An 11,752-nucleotide genomic window follows, 5' to 3' on the forward strand; every position below is an offset into this window, starting at 1 on the left:
AAATGGAACTTTTAATTCCAATGACTGATGAATTTGGTTGTTTTAGACCATATCAACCTTTTATCTCTCTCTTAAATATTCAACGGTACTCAGAAGTCTCTGTTGCACCAAGTGCTTGGCGTCAAATGTTGGATAACTGGAAATGCAAGTCCACCTTTTTTTGGCAACCAAAATCCTTTGCATGTATGATATGATGCCATGTAGTATTTTATTGTGTGTTTGTGGGCAAGGGTGTGCTCCATTTCTCCTTTCTCCATTTTTTTCTTTTTATTATCTGATAAAGAAACATGATTATTATTCAATCAGTAGGAAAACAAGTATATATAGTTGCAGATTACTCTTGGCCACTCCACATCGTACCAACCTAGAGAGAATATGATGAATTTTTCTCAACAAATGCTACTCATAGTGCATAAAATAACCACGTAGAGAAAAATGCCTTCAATATTATCAACTCATGTCTTGCACTGTAATCTACAGTTGTATTGCCTTCTATAGAATTCATGAGAAATATATTGTTACTATTGAATTCCTTGAAATTTTGATTTTATCGTCTCCTTGATTTTGAAGAAATGATTGTCCGTTAGAGGAAAGAATGATCAGAAAAAATTGATATATATCATGAGCTGGAAGTGCAAGAGAGGGGAAGGGGTTTGGCTTTACCCTTTTCCTTTTCTTCCAAGGTGAATGTTTTCATGTTCTATTTTCTTACTCTTTCCTCACTGGGTAAATGCAGATTCTTTGTGTACATACGCAGGAACAACTTATTAATGTTCTTCGTCTTCTCAATAACGAATTGAAAGTTGGCCAAGAAGAATTTTGAATATTTGAGGAAAGAATAGCTGTTTGTTCTATTCTTTGACATGGATTCCATTCTTTTAGTATCACCATATGAACCTCAAATGACATATTGATCTTCTTCACTTTTTGATAGACGAGAACTACTTCACAGCTAGGTAATTTGGAACAGAGTGACGAACAAAAATCTGATGAGGCTTTAACTTAGTTTGAGAATAATCTAACTAAATCAGATGGACAAACCAACCCCCCTAGGTATGGAATTCATTGAGCAACTTATTATCCAAAATGAGAATGATGATCTCATAAAAAATCTTTATGAAGAGGAAGCTGATAATACAGTTCTTCGAATGGATCCTAATAGTTTTCCTTGTGTAGATGGATTTGGAGGAATTTTCTTTCAAACATGTTAATGAGGATTTTCACTCATTTGAGGCTCTTTTCTTAGTTATATTGGCTTGCTTTACTTTAAAATTGGTTCTTTTAATATGGTTTTCTTAATGTTTAGAGGAAAATGATTGTAGAGTTGATTTAGAAGAAATTTGAAGAAAACAAGTGAAAACAAGGTAAAAAGGTCAATAGGAAGAAATTAGAACGAACAGAAACTTAGAGTAGAGAGAATATTGTGGTTTATATTTTATGGTAAAGATTTTGAAGGTAAGTTGCCTCACAATTCATACTTGGGCATCAAGATTGGGTGCCGAATAGTAAAATCTCTTGTTCTCTTCTCCATTCCTTGTTATATATTGTTAGAATTATAGGTGTAATTGTGTATATGAAATTGAGGTTCTGTTCTAGAAACAGACAAATCTATTTGGGAGATTAGTGTTGATTTATAATGATCAAGACTATCTATGATTAGTTTAGGTCTTGAATTGCAATGGATCGTTTGAGAGTGGATTGAATTCCTAAATTTTTAATTCCCATGTATACTTTGTTTGATAGTATATTTTCCCAAATCCATCATTTTGTTACCAAATCACGTATTTCCAATTGCCGACAAATTGTTTCTTGTGGGATTCAACCTTGATGCTTCTTGGATATTTTTTTTGCTAACACCCTCTTACTCTTTTAACTTTTTTTAGGGTAATTATAGTGTTATCACCAGTTGGAGCATTATATGAAGGAAGTGGTTGATTTTGTTCGAAGGTATTTCGATGGGGCTGAGTTGACTAAGTTGTATTCTACTTCATGTCTAATTCTTATTTATAATGTTAATAATCCTGATTCATTTTCTGATGTAAGGCCTATTGACCTTAGTAACTTTACTAATAAGATTATTTCCAATCTAGTTTTGTACATGGTACATTCATTACTGAAAGTATTCTTTTACCGCAAGAAATTAATCATGGTATTAAAAGAAGAATGACATAGGCAATGTGTTCATTGAACGCGATATGGCTAAAGCATATAATATGACTGTGCTAATTGTCAATTACATTTTGATATTTTAAGAAGATTTGTTTTTTATGAAAGTTGGTTTAGGCTTATGAGGAGATCCATTAGTAATATATTGTACTCATGTCCTTGTTAATGGATGTAGAAAACGTTTTTTTCATTTAGAGAGATAACATTTTTTCTAAATGTTAAACCATTTGAATAGTAATCAACTTTTTAAAGGTTTTATAATGATAAGACAAGACCCTGAAGATAAGCATTTATCTTATGTTGACGATATTATCCTTTTTTTCTTCAGGTTGTGGCCCGAAGATTAATGAGGAAAAAAGTTATTTCTTGATTCTTGCAAGGACTCTTATGGATGAGATAGATAGAATAAAAGGGATTATTAATTATACACATAAGCAATTTCTTATAACATATTTGGGTTGCCACTTGTACATCGGAAAAACATTGATTTCTAGTTTCACTGATATGGTATCTAAAATTATCGAAGGAACTAAAAGATGGAGAAAAAGCTCCTCTCCATTTGGGGACGAGCAATATCGATTAAACATGTCTTAGAATATCAATCCTTACAGAGGTTGAAAGACAACTAAGTAGATTCTATTAGAGAACTGGTGATGTGGAAGAAAGATACTACTGCTATTCATGGAAATATTTATTTTTTCCGATTGATTAAGGTGGTGGTGGGTTCAGGACTATGATGGAGAGGTACGAGCAATATACGAGAGGTCATACCAGCCTATTTTGGAGCATAATTGTTAGTGGAAAATGGCTATTCAGAATTTATTTTAGAATGTGATTTCCTTTTTATTGCCAATATGATTAAGGATTAATCTCAGATACCCTGGATACTGCGGGAAGCTATTATGGACACTAGAAGAATGAATTTGCAGGCTAATGTGATAGGTCGACATTGCTTCATAGAGGGGAATCAAGTGGCAGATGTACTAGCTAAATATTATTTATATAGAAAGTAAGTCTTGATTTTTTATCCTGAATATTTTCCAAAAGATGCATCTGGTATGTACACCATTTATGTCATTGTGATGCCTTGCTTAAGACATGCCAAAAAAAAAAGATTCGGAGTCACTATCTATGATCTGTCTTTCTTAAGTTTTTGTTGTATATGAGCTTTTTTCAAGGCTGTATATTAATTCTTATTAACAGAGTTTTAGGATATCGCCCCCCTCTGTTTGTTTTATGCATAGATGTTTGAAAAAATAAGAGTTTTTAACCACCGAGGACGTAAACTTTTATCTCCAAAAAGTCCACTTGATTCTCCATGTTATGATAGACTTTATATTTGTTGACTTTTATGAATCCTCCACGAGCTAAGAGATAAGGTTCTTTTTTATGAGATTTTAGGATAATCTTTATAAGAAATGAAATGCCTTTTTAGTTAAAATAGATAATATTATTGTATATTAAAACTATGTATATAGTTACATTAGTCTTAAAATGCCTATGCACTTTTAGTAGTAGCCTTCATTACACAAACATTTTCAAAGCTAACAGGGATATGTAAATGTCAATTATAACATGATAAATAGGATAACTATCATAATAATGTATTTTTTAATACTCTCCCTAAGTATGAGGAAAAGTGATTACTTGCCTTTTTATAATTTTAATTTTTTTGGTAAAGTTCTTTTATAATTTGAATAGAATACTTTTTCTTTCAAAACTATTATGTGTAAGAAAATTGAAAATATCTTATTTGTTAAAAAATATAAATGAAAATTTCTCGTACAAAAAAAAAAATAAGTTTTAATCTTTGTGTTTATCAGGCTTGGCTGTGAGTTGAAAATGGCGTTAAAGTTGAACCTTTGACTATTTTCTACGATGGGAAGATTGCGGTTTATGATGTATCCATTTACAAGGTTTTGATTAATCAAATAACATTTTAATTGGTTTTGTTTCACTTTTGAATTAATTACACATAATTATGATTTTTTAATTATTTGTCGTAAATGTAGACAACAGATATTCTAAACTTTTTAGAAAGGAAAGCATTTGCATCTAAAAAAGAATTTTCCGTGGAACCATTAAGTGGAGGTTAAATAATATTATTTTTATTCTCATTTGAATGTTAAACTTGATTAATATTTTGTTCATCTTCAAATAATTATTTTAACGGTGTGTTTGGTTTTTGTTGTATATAGATATTCATTTGGCTAGGAGAAATTTTATGCATGGAGTTTTAGAGAATCGAAATGAGAGGTGAATTATTTTGCACTCCCAAAAATTTCTATGTTTTCAAGTTATTTAAAAGATATTCTCATTTCATCATCATTCGATTATAGAGGGTTGGATCCCTCTCTCTGAAAGTCCTCTTCATATTCAAATTCAATTACTATTTTCTAATACCCTATTCTAACATTTTCTTTGTCCAACATCATATTTTTTATGCCAAAATGTCTACTTAATCTCTCAAATTTAGTTTACCATAACCATCATTTTTTTCTCTAAATTAATCCTAACTGTAATAAAAGAGTAAATAGTTTGAAAAGCTATAGAGTAATTTGTATGAATATAAAGGGTAATCTTTATCCAAAAAAAGAATCAAGAGAAGTGTTGTACCTTCACGAGAACACTTAATTAATTGTATTATTAATTAGGAACTAATTTCTCCCTTATAAGAATAAATAAAGGAAAGAAACCCCTTAGAAGTTCGAGGATATGAGATATCTTGATCTTATTTTTTAAAAAAAAATGGCAGTACTGTCTTGTAATTAATTAGAATTTTTTTCTCTCTTAGAATTCTTATCTGGGCCAAATTCAGATCTTTTATCTTTTCCAAATGAGGATCTCTCGTAAAAAGAACATCAAAAAATTTAAAATATATAAGAAAGTTGGCAAATACATAACGTTTGAATTAACTCGGTAAATGCTTTTGGTAATGAAAATACTCATCGATTGATCTTTGTGTTGATTTTATTAATTAGGTTTTGCCCTCCAGGATTTGACCGCATAAAAATTACACCTGTGAGTATCATCTAAAATGAAAAATTTGTGATTTTCGATGTCCTGAGTGACAAGGTTTTTATCAATGAGTTGTCATTGATCTTTAATCTATGTACTTAACTTTTGCAATCATTATAAATACTTGCGATCTATGAATGATATATTGTATACGTAGGTGGATGGAATTCTAAAGTTTGCAGAATCGTCAAAACAACAGACCTTAAGCCAAGGTTAAACATTTTCTTTCCCTTCTCCTTTGAAACTAAAAATTTATTAATGTTTTGTTCATCTTTGAATTATTTTAATATGTTGGTTTTTGTTACATGTATATGTACCATTGACAACGAGAAAATCCTCAGTTAGATTCTTGGAGAAGCGACAAGAGAGGTTAGTATTCATCTATTTTAATAAAATTAAATTAAATGACATTGACATTGTCATATTAAACCTAAAAATCATATATATTCACAATCAAGTTGGTATTTGTTATAAAGTCAAGCTCATAGCAATATATGTATAAAGAGAAGAAGACAAGATATAGAGATGAAGAAGAGAACTTTTCTTCTATTCAAGTGTATTCTACAAAAGGTGAAAGAAATCTCTATTTATAGAGTTGAGATATCACCACAAAGGCCACCACGATAAATTCTCAATTAGATTATACATAATTATCCAAATGATTCTTATCACCTTAGAAACAAGTATACATGAATACAATTATGTCTTGAATATATCTAGAGGACAATCCACCCAATTCAATGGATTTATAACACTCCACCTTGGATGTCCATAGATAATGTGCCTCGTTAAAATCTTACTAGAAAAAAAATCCTGTGGGAAAAATTCAAGTGAAGAAAAAAGAGTACACATATCATTTGATATGGATTATTTGTTGCCTCATGAAAAACCTTGCCAAGAAAACCAGTGGGATAAAACCTCAGTCAAGAAAAAAAGAGTGCAATGCGTATTATACTCCCCCTGATTAAAACATCACTTAAATTCTTGTGATGATGTCTCCAATCTTCGTCATTGTGGTTGGTATATTCTTTTTCAAAGAAAAACCACATATTCTTTAATATGGTGTGTCATTTATATCAACCAGACACACTCTCGACTTGGAGGACTTTTATGTCTGCATAGAAACATTTGCTTCATTCATTACCAGGATATCATTGTGTCTCTACATGCATTCAAATAGTGTATTGTAGATCATACTTTATGCGGATCAGATAAATATTCTGCATCTGCGTAACCAATAAGCTCTGACATGAATTCTTTGGAATAGAATAGAATGAGTACATGTCTATGGTCCTTCAAAAATATTCAAGTATATACAAAACACCATTCCAATGTCCTTTTGTTGGGGAGGAATCGAATATTGCCAGTAAATTTACTGCACAATAGATATCTGGTCGAGTATTGTAAGAAAGATGCATTAGTACCTTGATTGCACTAAGATATGGAGTTTCATTAGAAGAAGCTCTTCATCCTTATCTTTAGATCAAATGAATCATCGTTTATTTCAATCAATCTCATAATCATTGGGTTACTCAATGAATGGGATTTATCCATATAAAATTGCATCAAATCCTTTCTGTGTATGTTAATTGATGGACAAATATTTCTTTCGTAAAATTCTCAATCTTAGGTCAAGACAAAATTGTCTTTTCAGAATCTTTTCATTTTAGATTCCCTTCTCAAATGCTCAATAGCTTTTAAAAGCTTCTTAAAAGTGCTAGTAATTTCAAGTAATCAACATACACAATTATTAACAAATTCAGATCCTAACCTTTTATTAAAGTTCAAGGACAAATAGGGTCATTCTTTGTACCCTTTTCTTCCTTGAGTATTTGAATCCATATAAGAATTCTTGAAGCTTTATTGAAAAAGTTTCTTTCAAACTTTTATATGCTTCAGACACCTCGATTGCTTCAAAGATTTTCATATAACCTTCATTGTCTAGCTATACATTACAAATATTCATTAGATGCATTCAAGTTTTTCATATTTTGCCAGATCAAATCAAACCTCTTTGCATCCACCAAAGGAGAAAACATCTCCAATAATGTCAGTTCTTTGCGACAAACCTCCATGCCCCAAGGCACAAATCGTATTTGATATCTTACGGTTATACTATCAATTTATTTGCACCCCACTGACATTATACCTTGATTTATGAACTATCAGTCCAAAATGTCACTTTTCTAAGTGAAAAAAATATACTTGAATTATGCATTTTACTTGGCCAACTATTTATCTGTCCAGACTATATGACAGATTTGAATTCAAGATCCTCGTCACAATTTTTATCATTGTGTGCTTCCTCATATCAAAGATACCGTCGACAATTATTTGATATCGATTCCAATATGACATAACTTACCGAGGTCTCTTCATTTTTCATCATTTTCAGGTACCTGAACCTTTTCAAAGGTTTTATGAAGTGTATGGTTATCTCTTATATCACTCGACTAATTATCATAACCATATTGATCATTTGCTTCTCTCCTTCTTCAAGTAATTTTATATTTGGAACTGATTTTTCTATTACGCTTTCGATGTATCATAGACTTCGTCCTTGAAGAACTTCACATTGGAGCATTTGCAACAGAATTATATCATAAGTTTAGTATATTCATCTGGCAATTGATTTGCAACATTATGCAAATGAATTATCACTTGAACTTTAAGTTCACATATTTATTTAACGAGGATAATTCATAATTAACCTTATAAATAATTTTCAGCTATCAATCATCTCTCTCCCTTAATGTTAGGAAATCTAACATTCATCCCAAACTTATTTTGAAATTCATCCTTGTGCGTGGTGGAACAATTAAAATCATAACTGCGCATGTAACATTTTAGATGAAAATTATGGTTCCTGACCTTGAACCAATTTTAATGGGAAACGTTGTTGGCTTGATTCATACATGTGTTGCTACATGATAAATAAAACTATCTCATACCAAATCTTTTTTGGTAGTTTTGTTCCCATAACCATGATTTAGCTATAATTGGAGGCATACAATTTTTGTTAAATCAACTAGCATTATCAATATAAATTTCATCGTTTGGAACTATACTGTTAATCTAACAATTCGAGCAAACAACCATACAAACACCAATTTGTAAGTTCACAATAGCACATGTAATCATCGCATACATACATCTATCATAAAGTTGCAAATGATCCACGTGACAGGTGAATGGACCCAAATTCACCTTTTTATATGTTAAAAATCTTCAAGGGATTACAATCTCAACCTTAGCAGGTACAATGATTATTTTATAAATAGAACAAACAACATAAGAAAATTCTTGAAGAATCTTTTATATCTTCATCATATAAGCCACCTGAATTCTCAGTTACATTTGCATCACATTTAAATCAAAATGGTCAACCAATCATGCCAACTGATCTTTATTTCAATACACTTATAGTTTACTTTTGAATGTGATTCCATCAGCATGCCCATGTTTTGTGCAACAAACAAGAGGAACAAATTGGTAATATTTATAACCGCTTCGGTTGTATTATTTAAAGATATTAAATATTTTCATAGTTTATAGTCTCAATATTTCTTGTCAATTCATCCAAAACTTAAAAGTTTTTTTTTAGACTTACTACAGCCCATTTATTATTCCTCTGGTAAAACACAACTCGTTAAAGCATGCTATTAATTTTGTGTACTATCACATATTGCATGACACCATCCCTATGGTGATCATCTCCTTCAAGGAGGAAATTATATTATTATTGCCATGGTCAAAATATTACGAGCAAGACATGTTTCTTGCTTTACTTTTGTTGTACCATAGATACACAACCAATGACAAATTTGTATTTCCACAAAGTATACTTGATATGGTCACAACCTTTATAGGCAAAAAATATTTCTTTATTTTTTCCCTTTTGATAGTTCATAACAAACATACCATAATATTCATGACGTATAAACGCACATGACCATTGCCCGTTCATGTCAAATAAAATTTATTTATTTCTCTCAAACTTCACGTAGAGATGAGATGTAGCATATATAATTTTTTCTCAAACCTTCCATAGAATTGATTTGTGGCATATATTAAACCCATAATGATTTTATCACATCTTGACCCATTCTCATATAGAATGATCGAGCATTCACGATACTCATCACAAGTGATATTTTCTTCAAGGAATGGACTAATCATTTATATGTAGTTCATAAATTTGCATTATAAGCACATTGTCATCGTTTTAAATTCATTATATTTCCATGACACACCTCCAGATCACTTTGAAAGATCAAGTGTACCATCACTTTATCTTCTTGTCTTTCGATGGAGGATTTATAAACTTGTCGAATTATTGGTTCAACAACATTCACAAGTCTAATGACCTTCCATATCATTTTAATAATAAAAATTGCCTTCACATTTTGAAGGACTATTTGGAGAACTCATAGTGTTCTTCCTTTAATAATTACCACATGATGACTATTATAATTTCATCCCTCCACGCCATTATTATTATCATTTATTATTTGTCATCTTTCAGACTAGTTATTCATTGCTACCACATTCAATGATTGAATGGATCAAGTAAATAGGCGGATTTCAAACATATCACATATTTCTACCACATTCTTTTCAAGGAATTGAGCAAATTCAATTTGATGGATTTCAAGACTTCTCATCAAAAATATATTATCATCATTTTGTCACCACTATGATTCATTGAGACTCAAACTCAATGGCTTATCGATACAAGGCACATTAGGCCATAATTATATGGGACTTGAACCCAATACATTATCATCATGGTGCATCAAAACTCAAATTTATGTCTTACCCTCTTGGAGCGATAGAATTTGAATCTATCATCTTATCCTCAAATATTTTTTTACGTGCATATGGACTTATCCTGATGTCTTACCCTTTTGGTGCGATGAACCTTCAATCCACCGTCTTACCCTCAACCAACGATATAAAAAACTGATATACAACATGACTTAGCCTTTGAGTTTTCAAAACAATCAAAATAATATTCAAACTCACACTATTAAAACTTTATACCTTCTTCCATATAAGAAATTTTTTACAACATGTCATATTCAACCAATAGTAGTATATGTTCTTGGTAATTGTTAGTGACTGAATATTATTTTATTCTAAATCATAAAAATATTTTAGAAAATACATACATGATTTTATATGCAAATAATACCTTGATTCTCATAACGAGATCAACCAAAACATGAGTTAAAGAAAAACTAAAACTCACCCTCAATAGGCTAGAGACTCGTGCTGATAACATGTTATAAAATGAAGCTCATAATAATATAAGTGTAAAGAGAAGAAGACAAGAAATAGAGATGAAGAAGAGAACTTTTCTTCTATTCAAGTGTATTCTACAAAAGGTGAAAGATATCTCTATTTATCGTGTTGAGATATTATCTCAAAGGCCACCGCGATAAATGTCCAATTAGTAGATACATAATTATCCAAATGATTCTTATCACCTTGAAAACATGTATACATGAATACAATTAAGTCTTGAGTATATCTAAAGGAAAATCCACACAATTAAATGGATTTATAACAATATTAATTATGTGTTTTCTTAGTAGTCTCTTAAGAAGTCGTGAGAAATGAAATTTATTGTCCTTTTGAAGTAATTTTTTTTGCAATAGCATATTGATAATTTGAATAATTGAAAATTGTTTGTCTTTTTCAGTTTCTTCATGTAAAAAATAATAAAATATCCTAGGTGTAAAAATGAAGATCTCTCGTAAAATAATATAAAATTTTTAAAACAAATTTGCTATGCATTCTTTTAAAGAGTTAGAAAACGCTTCCTTTCCTCTAGTCAATTATGACCATCATTTTATCAATTAGCACTAAACTTTTAAACTTTGAGTGATCTTTCTAATATATGTCAATTTGAAAAATCCTCAAATCCAACATTGTTAATTCAAATATTACTACCATTATATTACATTTCTTCACATTACAAAAATTATCAAAATAATTAATATCTACATTACTAATTCTGCGTTCCTTGTTTCTAAACTGAAAAGTTATTTATGTTTTGCAGGATGACTATGGTGTCACCTTATGGTTTTCCCATGCTGCCCCTCAAAACAAGAAATAGAAGAAGATGTTAGAGGTATACATATATCATATATCTATGTCATATATAAAGGTTAATGGAAAATATTTATTTTGAGGATTTGGTTGTTATTTTACTAGACTTTATAAAGTTTCTAAGATGTTAATTTTACCTGTCAAAACAAGAATATAAAACATGCATTTTCGATTATTTTGTGTGAAAGATTTGTTTGGTTTAGAATGTTGGTTTTAAAATAATGTGTGGGTTTTTTGTCTCAAAAATGGTTTTGTAAGTTTGTTTTAAAATAATGTGTGGGTTTGAAAATACTAGTGTTTGCATTGAACATTACACATTTTTAAATGTGTCCCCTTCTCCGAACTTAGTTAATGCGGAAAGATTTAATTACTAATGCTTACATTAGGGAAGATTTTTCATGTTACATTTTTTGAGGTGTGACCTTCTTGAACTTTGCTAGTGCGGGATGTTTTT

At 30.4% G+C, this 11,752-nt stretch overlaps 1 pseudogene; it reads left to right on the forward strand.

The window, feature by feature from the left end:
- The first annotated feature begins 2 nt into the window (after positions 1-2).
- LOC114075044 lies at positions 3-11,305 on the forward strand (annotated as a pseudogene).
- The last annotated feature ends 447 nt before the right edge of the window (positions 11,306-11,752 follow it).

Source organism: Solanum pennellii, chromosome 1, assembly GCF_001406875.1.
Source record: "Solanum pennellii chromosome 1, SPENNV200".
NCBI lineage: Eukaryota > Viridiplantae > Streptophyta > Magnoliopsida > Solanales > Solanaceae > Solanum > Solanum pennellii.